Genomic DNA, 15,734 nt, shown 5'->3' with positions numbered 1-15,734 from the left:
AGGGGGAAGCATTAAAGTAGTTATATTCTTGTATATAGGAGCAGTATTATTGTAGTTATATTCTTGTATATAGGAGCAGTATTATAGTAGTTATATTCTTGTATATATGGAGCAGTATTATAGTAGTTATATTCTTGTATATAGGGGCAGTATTATAGTAGTTATATTCTTGTATATAGGGGCAGTATTATAGTAGTTATATTCTTGTATATAGGGGCAGTATTATAGTAGTTATATTCATGTATATAGAAGCAGTATTATAGTAGTTATATTCTTGTATATAGGGGGCAGTATTATAGTAGTTATATTCTTGTACATAGAAGCAGTATTATAGTAGTTATATTCTTGTATATAGGGGGCAGTATTATAGTAGTTATATTCTTGTACATAGAAGCAGTATTATAGTAGTTATATTCTTGTATATAGGGGGCATTATTATAGTAGTTATATTCTTGTATATAGGGGCAGTATTATAGTAGTTATATTCTTGTATATAGGGGGCAGTATTACAGTAGTTATATTCTTGTATATAGGAGGCAGTATTATAGTAGTTATATTCTTGTATATAGGGGCAGTATTATAGTAGTTATATTCTTGTATATAGGGGCAGTATTATAGTAGTTATATTCTTGCATATAGGGGCAGTATTATAGTAGTTATATTCTTGTATATAGGGGCAGTATTATAGTAGTTATTTTCTTGTATATAGGAGCAGTATTATAGTAGTTATATTCTTGTATATAGGAGGCAGTATTATAGTAGTTATATTCTTGTATATAGGAGCAGTATTATAGTAGTTATATTCTTGTATATAGGAGCAGTATTATAGTAGTTATATTCTTGTATATAGGAGGCAGTATTATAGTAGTTATATTCTTGTATATAGGAGCAGTATTACAGTATTTATATTCTTGTATGTAGGGGCAGTATTATAATAGTTATATTCTTGTATATAGGGGGACGTATTATAGTAGTTATATTCATGTATATAGAAGCAGTATTATAGTAGTTATATTCTTGTATATAGGGGGCAGTATTATAGTAGTTATATTCTTGTATATAGGGGGAAGCATTAAAGTAGTTATATTCTTGTATATAGGAGCAGTATTATTGTAGTTATATTCTTGTATATAGGAGCAGTATTATAGTAGTTATATTCTTGTATATATGGAGCAGTATTATAGTAGTTATATTCTTGTATATAGGGGCAGTATTATAGTAGTTATATTCTTGTATATAGGGGCAGTATTATAGTAGTTATATTCTTGTATATAGGGGCAGTATTATAGTAGTTATATTCATGTATATAGAAGCAGTATTATAGTAGTTATATTCTTGTATATAGGGGGCAGTATTATAGTAGTTATATTCTTGTACATAGAAGCAGTATTATAGTAGTTATATTCTTGTATATAGGGGGCATTATTATAGTAGTTATATTCTTGTATATAGGGGCAGTATTATAGTAGTTATATTCTTGTATATAGGGGGCAGTATTACAGTAGTTATATTCTTGTATATAGGAGGCAGTATTATAGTAGTTATATTCTTGTATATAGGGGCAGTATTATAGTAGTTATATACTTGTATATAGGGGCAGTATTATAGTAGTTATATTCTTGCATATAGGGGCAGTATTATAGTAGTTATATTCTTGTATATAGGGGCAGTATTATAGTAGTTATTTTCTTGTATATAGGAGGCAGTATTATAGTAGTTATATTCTTGTATATAGGGGCAGTATTATAGTAGTTATATACTTGTATATAGGGGCAGTATTATAGTAGTTATATTCTTGCATATAGGGGCAGTATTATAGTAGTTATATTCTTGTATATAGGGGCAGTATTATAGTAGTTATTTTCTTGTATATAGGAGCAGTATTATAGTAGTTATATTCTTGTATATAGGAGGCAGTATTATAGTAGTTATATTCTTGTATGTAGGGGCAGTATTATAATAGTTATATTCTTGTATATAGGGGGACGTATTATAGTAGTTATATTCATGTATATAGAAGCAGTATTATAGTAGTTATATTCTTGTATATAGGGGGCAGTATTATAGTAGTTATATTCTTGTATATAGGGGGAAGCATTAAAGTAGTTATATTCTTGTATATAGGAGCAGTATTATTGTAGTTATATTCTTGTATATAGGAGCAGTATTATAGTAGTTATATTCTTGTATATATGGAGCAGTATTATAGTAGTTATATTCTTGTATATAGGGGCAGTATTATAGTAGTTATATTCTTGTATATAGGGGCAGTATTATAGTAGTTATATTCTTGTATATAGGGGCAGTATTATAGTAGTTATATTCATGTATATAGAAGCAGTATTATAGTAGTTATATTCTTGTATATAGGGGGCAGTATTATAGTAGTTATATTCTTGTACATAGAAGCAGTATTATAGTAGTTATATTCTTGTATATAGGGGGCATTATTATAGTAGTTATATTCTTGTATATAGGGGCAGTATTATAGTAGTTATATTCTTGTATATAGGGGGCAGTATTACAGTAGTTATATTCTTGTATATAGGAGGCAGTATTATAGTAGTTATATTCTTGTATATAGGGGCAGTATTATAGTAGTTATATACTTGTATATAGGGGCAGTATTATAGTAGTTATATTCTTGCATATAGGGGCAGTATTATAGTAGTTATATTCTTGTATATAGGGGCAGTATTATAGTAGTTATTTTCTTGTATATAGGAGCAGTATTATAGTAGTTATATTCTTGTATATAGGAGGCAGTATTATAGTAGTTATATTCTTGTATATAGGAGCAGTATTATAGTAGTTATATTCCTGTATATAGGGGGCAGTATTATGGAAGTTATATTCTTTTATATAGAAGCACTATTATAGTAGTTTTATTCATGTTCATGTCTGTACCATTTGTCTTTGAGAGGTTTACTGCACAATTGTTAATACTAGTTGTAAATAGCAACAAAAAAAAAGATAAAATATATAATTTTTTTTTCTATATTTAATCTGTGAATTAATCCATTAAGATTACAAACTGGTACACATTTTAATTTGATATTTGGTTGCAGGGGTTTTTGAATGGATGAAAAACATTCAGAAAATTGCAGGATGTGCTCTTTTAGGAAAAATCATGAATAGAAGGACATTTGAGGGAGAGTGAGCAGGAAGAGAATTCAGACATAATTGTGGTGGAAATATATAGAAACATGTTATGAGGTCGCAGAAGAATTCAGAACCACCGCTGTGCTAAATGTTTCTCCAGAGTGCAACAAAACGTCATTTTCTTACCATTTTCCACATGGGAATTGTACTATAACTGCTGCTTGAGGCATCAATGTAGCTTTTTGTGCGGCAAAACAAAAATAAAGATTCAGATTTTCAATACGGCATTGTCATATTTTTTTCATATTATTATAATTAAGAATTCATTTTCACTATTTTAGGGCTCATAAGTCAAAACTGTAACAACTTTAGTGCCATGTTATTTTTAGGTCCACCACTAGGTGGAGATCAAGTGTTTACTGCACACTGTTTTATTATTGAGTTTAATAGGAGATGTATGCAGAAAGCTCCTGAGCTCCGCCTAGTGTTGGCTGCTGGCAGAGAGGATTTTATCATTTAACTATGTCTATGCAAGGGATTTGGAGCTCTTTATCAGAAAGTGTTATGAATGTGTATTTAAAATTACAACACACCTATCTCTTTTGTGATCCTGCATTTCTCTCTACACGACTAACAGTAACATACATGCCGCCAATCAGCAGACATTTTATTTTCACAACCTATTCCTGTGCCAAAATATGTTACGTTCCCAAAGAGGGCACTTGGGCATTTGTCTGTCATGGGGTTAGTTAATAGTAATCAAGAGTTTAACAAAAGAAAACTGACATTTTATATAATTTTGCTATTCTGTATGTGCAGCATTCCACGTTTTTCACCTGTGACATGGGTAGTGTGTCAAGTAAATATTTAATGTCATCCCTGTTTACCGGGAAAAATGTATGAGAATTGTTTTCATGCCCCCCTTACAGAGCCGGAGAACTAGTAAGTGAGTTTGTGGAACGTCCGTGGAACGGCCTTCCATCCAATCGCCCCCTTCTCTCAAGAGATGTCTGCACATCCTGCTCCACAGTGACCACCAGGGTGCGCTCACGAGCTCACTCCAGACTCAAGACGCCAGAGCGTACGCATGTTGGTGATTGAGCTATTTGCTCCAGAGCACCCTGGGCTATAAGAAGGTCCCAGCCCCATCCAACCACGCCTGAATTTTGTTGTTGTATTCCAAGTCTGTCTTGCAAGTGGTCCCCTAGTGTTTCCTGCTCCCAGTGTTCCCTGTTCCTGTATCCTGTAACCTGCATCCTGATCTAGTGCCGTGCTGAGCTGTAGCCGTGCTGTGCTGTATACCACACCAGTCCTGCTTCTCCAAGCCTGACGTCTACCTGATGCCTAGTTCCTGCCATGCCTGCCTTGCTACTGTCCGAGCTGCCACAGGTACGCTATATAAACTATAGACTCTGACCTGCGCCCTGTTGGCCAGCTGCCATACAGCCAAGGCGGTACGGCCCAGTGGGTCCACGAACCCTACGTGACAGTTTGTACACGCTGTTTCCGCAGATTGGTTAAGGGCAGATGTAAAAAATGCACAGATTCATTTCCACTAAGGGTGCCAGATTTAGCAAAACTAACCTCGAATCCGGGCCCAGTCTCTGAAGTCTCCTCTCGTTTTTCTGAATCCAAAAACATGCCATGAACTAGGGAAAGGCCTCAGGATTTGGCAATCTGCAATAATGCTACATTATTAGTGAAACCGGAAGGTGGAAGCATCACTTACTGCTCATTGAGAAACCCGTAGGAGGAGAGTGGGGGGGGGGGGGGGGTGTGAATACTATACATGGGTATATCTCCCAACATTTGAATGCCCATGAATGACATTTGAATGACATTTCAAAACACGCCCCAATTAGCCCAGAAACATCCACAAAATCTCCCAAAAAGACAAATTTTGGGGTACATTAGAAAAAAAAACCATCCCCTCTAAGACCTGTTTTGCAGGACAATCCGACGTAAAACAGGATGGTTCGGAGGTATGCACAGGGAATGGGGTTGTGGCTAGCACTGTATATAGATGAGTGGCAGTCACTTTGCATTGGAATTGGCATGTAGCTGGGACTTTATATGTGGTGCATGTGACTGACACTGTATATGTGGGGCATGTGTCTGCCACTTTATATGTGGGGGAGGTTTCTGACGCTGTATATGTGGGATATGTGGTTGGCACTTTAAATGAGTGATCATGTGGCTGGTACTTTAATATGGATCACATATACAACACAAAAGTTTGAACAGCATTTTCCAGCAAAATGAAACAAAGCGTGTATACAGGTGCAAGAACACCTGTGACTGCAAATTTAATGGTGACAGCACACTGCAAACACTAATGCCACCTAAGCACTACAGATAAATAAATATGCATTGCTGCTGAATCTACTTACAATAGGGAGGTTCTTAGCACACATTTTGATCAAATTGTGAGCCCACCTGCCACGACAAGGTGTCCTCTATAAGGCGTTCTTGCACCTGTATACACGTTTTGTTTCATTTTGCTGGAATGTGATGTTCAATCTTTTGTGTTTATGTAATTCATATATGTGGGGTTAGTGACTGCCCCGAGCTGCCGGGGGTATGTCCCGCTGTCAAACTAATTCTGAAGCACGGAACCATCAGCTCCCTGCTTCAGAATTAGCTCATAGGGAAGGAGCAGAGGGAACTACTCCACTCACCGAGGACTCCCCGGGCACGGTGCTACTTTTGCGCGCTGTGCTCGGGGAAGCCCTTGTAGTTACTGTCCATATATTGATAGTGACTCCAGTGGCTACTCCTAGAGCGGAATCTCCAGCCAGAGTCGACAATGGGGATTCCGCTCAAGGAGTAGCCACTGACGTAACTGTCCAAATATGGACGGTACCGTCAAGGGCTTTCCCCAGCACAGCGCTTAAAGTAGCACTGTCCCGGGGAGTCCTCGGCGATCGGAGGAGCTCCGTCTGCTCCTCTGCTCTGAACTAATTCTGAAGCAGGGAGCGGATGGTTCCCTGCTTCAGATTTAGTGGCTACTCCTTGAGCGGAATCCCCGTTGCCGATGATCTGGGTGTAGATTCCGCTCCTAGAGGAAACCCCTGAGGTCACTGTCCATATATGGATATTGACGTCAGTTGCTCGTCCTGGAGCGGAATCCCTGGCGACAACGTGGAGTCCGCTCAAGGAGTAGCCACTGATGTCACTGTCCATATATAGATAGTAATGTCAAGGGCTTCCCGGACGTCAGCGCTTAAAGTAGCACTGTGCCGCGGGAGTCCTCGTCGAGCGGAGGAGCTCCCTCTGCTCCTAACTAATTTTGAAGCAGGGAGCTGATGGTTCCCTGCTTCAGAATTAGTGGCTACTCCTTGAGCGGAGTCCCCGTTGCCGATGATCTGGCCAGGGATTCCGCGCCTAGAGGAAACCCCTGAGGTCACTGTCCATATATGGACATTGACGTTAGTGGCTCCTCTTGGAACGGAATCCCCGGCCAGAGTCGACAACGGTGATTCCGCTCAAGGATTAGCCACTGACGTCACTGTCCATATATGGGCAGTGACATCAGGGCTTCCCTCTAGGAGTGGAATCCCCAGCCTATGCTCTGGCTGGGGATTCCGCTCCTAGAGGGAGTCCCAATGGCGCTATCTACAGGGGGGTGGCGCTATCTTCAAGGGGGTGTGGCACTATCTACATGGACACTGTGGCACTATATATGGGCACTATCTACAGGGGACACTGTGGCTCTATAAACATGGGCACTATATACATGGGCACTGTGTCACTATCTACAAGGGCACTGGCACAAGGGGCAGCTAAGGGTGCATTATACTGTATGAGGGCAGCTATGGGGGCATTATGCTGTATGGGGGAATTTGACCCTCTTTGTGATACTTGAAAGTTGGGAGGTATGTATATGTGGGGCATGTGCCTGATATAGTATATGTGAGGTATGTGTCTGACTCTATATATGTGGGGCATGTTTCTGACACTGTATATGTGGGGCATGTGCCTGACACTGTATATGTGGGGTATGTGGCTAACACTTTAAATGAGTGACCTGCGTTTGACACTGTATATGTGCGGTATGCAGCTGGTACTTTTTAATCTGGTGCATGTTTCTGACACTATAATGGGGCATGTGTCTAATATTATATATGCGGGATATGTTTCTGACACTGTATATGTGGGGCATGTGGCTAACACTTTAAATGAGTGACCTGCGTTTGACATTATAAATGTGGGGTATGCAGCTCGTACTTTTTAATGTGTGGCATGTTTCTGACACTATAATGGGGCATGTGTCTAATACTATATATGCGGGGCATGTTTCTGACACTGTATATGTGGGGCATGTGTCTGACACTGTATATGTGGGGCAGGTGGCTGGCATTTTATATGAGCAGCCTGTGTCTGATACTGTATATGTGGGGCATGTGGCTGACACTGTATATGTGGAGCAGGTGGCTGGCATTTTATATGAGCAGCATGTGCCTGACACTTTATATGAGGGGCATGTGGCTGACACTGTGCATGTGCAGTTTTTTTTGCGGGGCAGGTGGCTGGCACTTTATATGAGTGACCTGTGACTGACATCATATAGGGGGCATGTGTTTAACACTATATATGTGGGGCATGTGCCTAACACTGTATATGTGGTGAATATATCTGAAACTGTATATGCGGGGCATTTCATATGAGTAGCCTGTGCCTGAGACTGTATATGTGGGGCATGTGTCTGACACTGTACATGAGGCACATGGCTGGCATTTTACCATACATTAACCATAACTTACTGGGCTGTCAGGAATTGTGAGGGTCAACCGAGTAGTTTTCTTCCATGTATATTGACCTCCACCTAATTGACAGAATCGTCTGATTTTACTTGTGTAGTGAACGTTCCAGCCCCATTCAAGTTGTTCAAAGTGAAAAGCAAAATTATTCTTCATTTATGAAAGGCTTTCTAATTCATCGTCTTTAACCACCATAATTACATTGTTTTGTTATTTTCTAAATGTAATTTTTTTTTCTTACCCTCAACCGATCACCTTGAAGTGATGATGAGAATTTTAACACTTCCAATAAATGAGTTCTGCGCCACCTGCTGGTAAAAAAGCAAACAAGCATCACAAATGTCATTAAAAATGTTAGTGGAGAATTTAGTGCTCATTAAAATCTAATCAATGGCAGCTAACATTTACAGAGGAGGACTGGCTATGCTTGTGGCATCAGAAGGATAAACGATGGTACTGCTTACAGAGAGGCCCTGCATGAGATGGCGCTACATGATGCTACAATATAGGACCACCCAATAAAGCAAAAAAAGCACACTAAAAAGCAAATATAAAGGTGCCCATAAACATTAGACAAAATTCGACTGATCTCAACTGAAGCCGATCTGAAGTGTATGGGAGGCTTCCGACTCATCCTCAACCGCCGATGTTGTGGGAAAGACGGATCGGAATGTTGGACTTCAGCGCCAGAGGCGTCTAGTAGTGACTTATTCTCTTCTCCGCATTGACATAAACATACACACACGACCGAGCCAAAATCAAACTTGGCCCCCCTTTATGGATGTTCTGCATGTCCTGACACCTTTCTCATACACTATAGTGGACCCAGGTAAATGGTGGGCAGATATGCAAAACCCAAAAAATAGCAAATTGCCAGAGACAAATAAATTAGTCCTTGTTTCCCAGATACCTAATGCATGTTTAGGAGAAAATTAAGATGTGACTTTTATATCTAAGTATTAGATAAACAGACAAAGAATTAAAAAGCCCAATGTGAACTGAGTGTCCCTATGCTAATAGCCAGGGCCGGCTCCAGGTTTATGTGGGCCCTTGGGCGACACAGACTTAGTAGGCCCCTTTGAGGGGGAACTCACGGCGGCAGTAAAATGGCAGAAAACATCACTTTGTGCCCCATATAGACGTTAGGCCCTGTTTATACCCCCATATAGAAGTTAGGCCCCCAGTTTGTACCCCCATACATGTAGTGCCCTCTGTAGATAGTGCCACACAGCCCCCCTACTCCCAGGTAGTGCCACACAGCCCCCTCCCTGGTAGTGCCACACAGCCCACCTCCCTGGTAGTGCCACACAGACTCCTCCCTGGTAGTGCCACACAGACACTTCCCTGGTAGTGCCACACAACCACCCTCACTAGTAGTGCCACACAGTCCACCTCCTTGCACTACTAGCACTCTGCCTGGGACTCGGGGCATAGCTAAAGGCTCATGGGCCCTGGTGAAAGAATTAAGCTTGGACCCCTACCCCTCCCCAACACCACCAGCCGCCTTGCCCGATAGACCCCATGAATGCCCCCACAGTATAATGCCACCACACAGTATAATGCCCCCCATAGCTGACAACTACAGTATAATGCCCCCATAGCTGCCCCCCCACGCTATAATGCCCCTATAGCTGCCCCCACAGTATATTGCCACCTATAGCTGCCACATATAGTATAATGCCCCCATACAGTATAATGCCCCCGATAACTGCCCTATACAGTATAATGCCCTCCATACCGTATATTGCCATCATAGCTGCCCCATACAGTATCATGCTCCCATACAGTATAATGCCCCCATAACTTCGCCATACAGTGTAATGCCCCCCATAGCTGGCCCATACAGTATAATGCCCCCATAGCTTCCCCCCATGGTATAATGCCCCTATAGCTGCCCCCACAGTATATTTCCACCCATAGCTGCCACATATAGTATAATGCCCCTATAGAGTATAATGCCCCCCATAGCTGCCCTATACAGTATAATGCCCTTATAGCTGCCCCTTACAGTATCATGCCCCCATAGCTTCCCCATACAGTGTAATGCCCCCATATAGTATCATGCCCCCATAGCTGCCCCATACAGTGTAATGCCCCCATACAGTATAATGCCCCCATAGCTGCCCCATACAATATAATGCCCTCCATAGCTGCCCCATACAGTATGCCACATGCAGTATAATGCCCCTATAGCTGCCCCACACAGTATACTGCCACCACACAGTATACTGCCCCCATAGCTGCCCCCACACAGTATAATGTACCCCCTATAGCTGCCCCCCACACAGTATAATGTCCCCCATAGCTGACCACCACAATATAATGCTCCCCATACCTGCTCCCACACAGTATATTGCCCCCCATAGCTGCCCCAACAGTATAATGTTCCTATAGCTGCCCCCACAGTATAATGCCCCCATACAGTATAATGCCCCATACATTATAATGCCCCATACAGTATAATGCCCGACCATAGGTGCCCCATACAGTATAATGCCCCTCATACAGTATAATGCCCCTCATACAGTATAATGCCCTCCATAGCTACCCCATACAGTATATTGCCCCATAACTGCACCATACAGTATAAATTCCTCCATACAGTATAATGCCCTCCATATAGTATAACGACCTCCATAGCTGCCACACGCAGTATAATGCTCCCCATAGCTGCCCCATACAGTATAATGCCCCCTATACTGTATAATGCCACCCTCAGCTGTCCCATACAGTATAATGCCATCTCAGCAGCTACCATATGAGCCCCTCCCTCCCATACCCAGTATAATGCCCCCATATGTATGTACCTAATAGAAAAATAATAACATAATTACTTACCTATCCCCTTTCCCACGACGGGTGGAGGATCCTTTTCCTCTGCACTGTGCTGTGAGTAACTCGGCACATACATGTGCCTGCCTGCACCGAGCCGATCGCGGAAAAAGATTCAGTTGGAAGCGGGACCAGCGCAGTTAGCCCCCCAGGCTTAGGAGCCCGATCTCAGGCCCGAGGACCCCTATAGCTATATGTACACCTCTGCCTGGGACACTGCTCTGCTCAGGACAACACTGTCTATATATGGACAATATTGTCAGGGGCTTCCCCAGACGGAGTTCCGGAGCAGGCCGCTAGCGCTCTGCCTGGGACTCCTCTCCTCCTTACATCACTGTCCATATACAGCAGCCGGTGCTGACGCCGGCCCTGCTAATAGCGTATTGTAACTTGGTAGTGTATGAAGTCTCTTAGCAGAGTCAAGGAAAAGGACAAAGAAATAGTGGCTTCAGTCCGCTTAGTGAGGTCAAAGTTACAGGTCACATTGATGTTGAAATAACCAGAAAAGCCCCCCCGACATGTTTCACCACCGTAGAGGCATCTTCAGGAGTATCGGGTCGGGGGGGGGGGGGGTGTTTATCTAATGCTTAGATAAAAATAAGAGTTATATCTCAATTTTCTCCTAAACCTGCATTAGGTATCCGGGAAACAAGGGCTAATTTATTTGCCTCTGGCAATTTGGTATTTTCCGACACCTTCCTATCGCAGCCAGCAGGAAGCTTTTCAGTAATTTGTGGTACAGTATCTCTTCTGTGGGATCGGACCAGTCGGGCTAGACCACTCCCCATATATCAATGAGCCTTGGGCGCCCATGACCCTGTCGCCGGTCACCAGTCGTCCTTCCTTGGAGCATTTTTGGTAGGCCATAACCACTGTATACCGGCAACAACATCCCACAAGACCGGCCGTTCTGGAGATGCTCTGACCCAGTCGTCTACACATCACAACTTGGCGCTTGTCACAGTCGCTCCGATCCTTACACTTCTCCATATTTCCTGCTTCCAACATAAACTTCAAGAACTGACGGGTCACTTGCTGCCTAATATCCCCCGCCCCCCCCTTCTCAGGCGCCATTGTAACCAGATCATCAATGTTATTCACTTCACCTGTCAGTGGTTTTAATGTTATGGCTGGTCGGCGTATGTTACATATATAATATTTTCATTATTTGATTTATTTTAGTGGATACTCCGGTGAGATATGTAAGCTCTCCGCCTATTCTATCTCATGTGGATCTCCCGGGTTCTGTGCCGTGTAGGTAAGTCTGGATATATACTATATATTACCGCTTTGTCACCATTTTACCTTCATATTATATAACCCCGGGATTCTCGCTAGTTTTTTGCTGCCGCGGATACAGGTGAGTGCCGGGACGATGAAAATAAAAAACAAAATGGATTTTCCTCCCCATTTAACTCGGGGGTTTTCTATACCACTGGTGATCGTAACACTTGTGACTGGAGGATTGATTTTATTATTTCACAACGCAGTAACGTTTCTTGTTTCCCGTGTTTTCCTGCTGTAGGGACTCGCTGAGCCTGGTTGACTTTAATGGCCTTATAATTTTTCTGTAAACCTTAAAGGGGACCCGTCATCTCTCCTGACATGTTCATTTGAGTAAATACTAATATTCTCCGTAGAACAACAACTCTGGATCATCTTTTTCTTATAACGCTTCATTGTGCCGTTCCTCTGTTAGTCCTCCTAGAAATGTATGAATAAATTCTTGTTAAAGGGGCGTGTCCCTACACAGTTTCACTCTGTCAGCACTGATTGGACATTGTCAGACTGTGTAGGGACACACCCCTGTTTTAGTAAAATCTTGTATTCCCCATGAAATATCAATCCTGTAACATCTTTCCTAGAAACGCTGAATCGTGTAATTCCTCTGTTATTCCCCCTGGAAATGTGTGCAAAAATTGATAACCGGCTGTTACTATTCCTCTTGTCAATAGGGTGTGTCCCTACACATTCTGACATTGTCAGCACTGATTGGACATTGTGTAGGGACACACCACATTGACGAGGGGAGTGGTAACACCCAGTTGTCAATTCATTCCTACATTTACAAGAAGAATAACAGAGGAATTGTACAATGCAGAGTTCTAAGAAAATACACTCCAGAACTGTTACGTGATGGAAAATAGTAAACTCGTCATACACTGCAGGAACATTTAGAAAAAGTCAATTCACCTGCTGATCTGAAACCAGGTTGTAAAAACCATATTACAAGTTAAAAAAGAATTGGGGCGTCACATCGCCACACCCTCTTTGGATACCCCTCCACTTTCTTTATCTACAAAACGGGACTGTCCAATGGAAATCAAGAGGCCTGGTCACCTAACCAAGCCCAATGAAATGATGCGGCAAGAACAGCAACAGCGCCACTCTTGTTCATAGGCTGCATCGGGTATTGCAGCTCAGTTCCATTCACTTAAAAACTGCAATACCAGACTCAGCCCATGGACAGAAGTGGCGCTGTTTCTCATAAAGAAGCAGACCCTTTTTTCCAATCCCCTTTAATGTCATCGTACTCCCATAACCAAACTACAGGTTTGTCCTTGCACCATGAAGCAGCAGTGAATGCTGCGCATCTGCAGTCGCTCCTGACACCTCGCCAGCAGTCACTGGCGCTGCCATATATTCTACTTTATACCATCTAGTGTAATATTGTGCATTGGATGGGACGCTAGGACAGGGGGACTGCGGAAATCTGTCTATAGACTGACATACTGTGAACGAGATGCTCTGAATGATGGAAGGGCCCGCATTGCCGCTCCCCGGCACAATACGACAGAAATAATTCCTCTCTCTCTCTCCAGTCTTCTTATCAGGCAAATGCAGATAGCTCGGTTCTCTGTCTCCCAGACACTCGCTGCTACTTCTAACAAAATCTCCTCCTTTCCCAATACTGGAATTATTGTATTTTCTGCCTGCGCTGCAGATTTCTCCTCTTCTAATCCTGCAGCTACTGATTATTCCGCACCGTTCTTCCAGCAGGGGCAAGTCTATTTCTGAAACAATTAAATCCAGGATAATTTCACTTTACTTATGTCTAGAAATGTTCGGCGGACGTGCCGAGAAATTATATTCCTGAGGAGGATTGTATTCCATTGGAGCGACCATTGTTTCCTTATTAGTGGAGGGCAATTATAATGTGCGGGCAATAGAGGCGCAGCTTACAGGGAAGATGTCATGGTGGACATTAAAGGGGGGACCCCGTGTTCTGGACCACCAAAGTAGCCACTACAAAGAGTGTGGAGGACCCGACACATCCATACATTACAGTCACAGCATGGATTTGTGTAGTTCTTTATCTCCCCTGTGGCGGCGCTGCAGAGAAATGTAACACTTGTTGCTGGAGTTTTTCACAGATTATAGCTGATCGCTGGGGTCCCAATAGCAGGACTTTATGTAATCAGTTTATCGTCAAGGAACCCGTCTAGCAGAAAGGGATTGTCCAAAGTGGTCAGCCCCTTTAATAAATAAAGGGGTTGTCTCATCAGAGACAACCTCTTTCAGAATGCAGCTGTCACGGCAATCAGCTGATCTCTGCAAGCGGATCCAAAATCAATCAGTTTTGCGCTTTCTAGACTGGGTTGCGAAGTCTAATAAATCTTCGCATTCATCACCCGGCAAGGAGGTATGATCTTTCCAGGTGGCGGTCCGTAGAGTAGTCACTGAGCGGCAGACGGATGTGCTGTAGCGTAAAACCTGCAGCGAAGTCAGGAACGTCTCCAGGGGTCGTTAACGGATAAGCGGTGAGGATGCAAGGATGAGACGGAATCCTATTCAGGAGTCAGGCCAGGAGGCGATAACAGGAGAACCACAAGAACAAGGCAACAAATCCACAGAAGCGGAATCCAAAAACAAGGCCAAGGTAAGAGTCAAGATCAGGGTCAAAATATCAATAGGAACAATAGTAAATCACTGGATGTAACTTGATCTGCAGGCAAGGGATCCATGGAAGCATATCCTCCAAATTGTCCGCCAGGCCTGACATCATCGGTGGCCGCCAGTCAACATGGCAACTCAACGTGGCCGGTAGGTGGGAGCAAAGGAGGAGGTGACCACCAGACGAGGTAAGTAACACGCAGCAATACAGACTTCAACTTGAGGCACAACATAGAGGAGCAGCCTGACTCAAGGGTGTGCAAAATGTGACGCAGGGTGTATCACCTGTCACCACTGAAGAGGGCAACACCGGCCCTGATGCCCAGGGCCCCCATCTCCTAGGGGGCCCACTGAGGACTGGACCCACAAGAACCTGACTTTAACATTGACCCATCACTGCTATCGGTCACCAGGTAATGTCAAAATAACCTCTTCACTGACTTAGACCACCAGGGTTGACCAGGGCCCTATTTTTAAAAAAATAAAACCGGGCCCCTAGCACTATTAGTCGGTCGGCAGCGGATTTCAGAAGACAAACCAATCAGGTAATCCTTGGGCCGGCTTCGATTGAAAAAGGTGTTTCAAATCCCTTTGAATGCTATTGCTGGAGCAGCATTCAAGATATACTGCCCCCTGCAGCAAGCAGTGAATGAGCTTAGGATGGAGCTGCTTGCAGTTTATGGAAATCCCCTTTAAATATTCTCTACACAAACACCAGGCAATGAATGAGCTGATGCTGGTTACTTCTCCTGGAGTGACACAGATTTTTATCAATGTGGAGAGACGCATTTATCTCAGCTACAATGCCTCAACGTAATATACCATTCACTGACAGCAATTAAATTGCTTCCTTGTTTGGAAATACGAGGTCGGTATCTTGTTAATCAAGTGGACGTTAACACCAACAAATTTACAATTATTCAAACAAAGTGTGTCAGGCCATCGGCTCCCTTTATTGAAGGACCGTTACATCCGCACGTGTTCATGCGTTGATTTACGTATCAGGGCCCTTTAAAAATCAAGACCATGAGTAAGGCCTCGTGCACACGACAGTAGAATTCATCCATAATTACGGACCCATGCATTTCTATTGCCAACAGACGCCTTCCCGTATATTTACAGGAAGGTGTCCGTGCCGTAGGAAGG

At 42.8% G+C, this 15,734-nt stretch overlaps 1 long non-coding RNA gene across 1 annotated transcript; it reads right to left on the bottom strand.

Moving 5' to 3' along the window:
- Positions 1–3,194: 3,194 nt before the first annotated feature.
- Positions 3,195–8,172, bottom strand: LOC142748710 (uncharacterized). The gene is made up of 3 exons (XR_012882290.1): positions 8,104–8,172; positions 4,687–4,779; positions 3,195–3,340 (listed from the first exon to the last, which is right to left on the bottom strand). It is a non-coding gene; the product is annotated as an uncharacterized LOC142748710 (long non-coding RNA).
- Positions 8,173–15,734: the final 7,562 nt, after the last annotated feature.

The sequence above is a fragment of the Rhinoderma darwinii genome, chromosome 3 (assembly GCF_050947455.1).
Source record: "Rhinoderma darwinii isolate aRhiDar2 chromosome 3, aRhiDar2.hap1, whole genome shotgun sequence".
NCBI lineage: Eukaryota > Metazoa > Chordata > Amphibia > Anura > Rhinodermatidae > Rhinoderma > Rhinoderma darwinii.
Note: the sequence above shows the minus strand (reverse complement) of the source record. Positions and strands in the feature narration are given on the sequence as shown.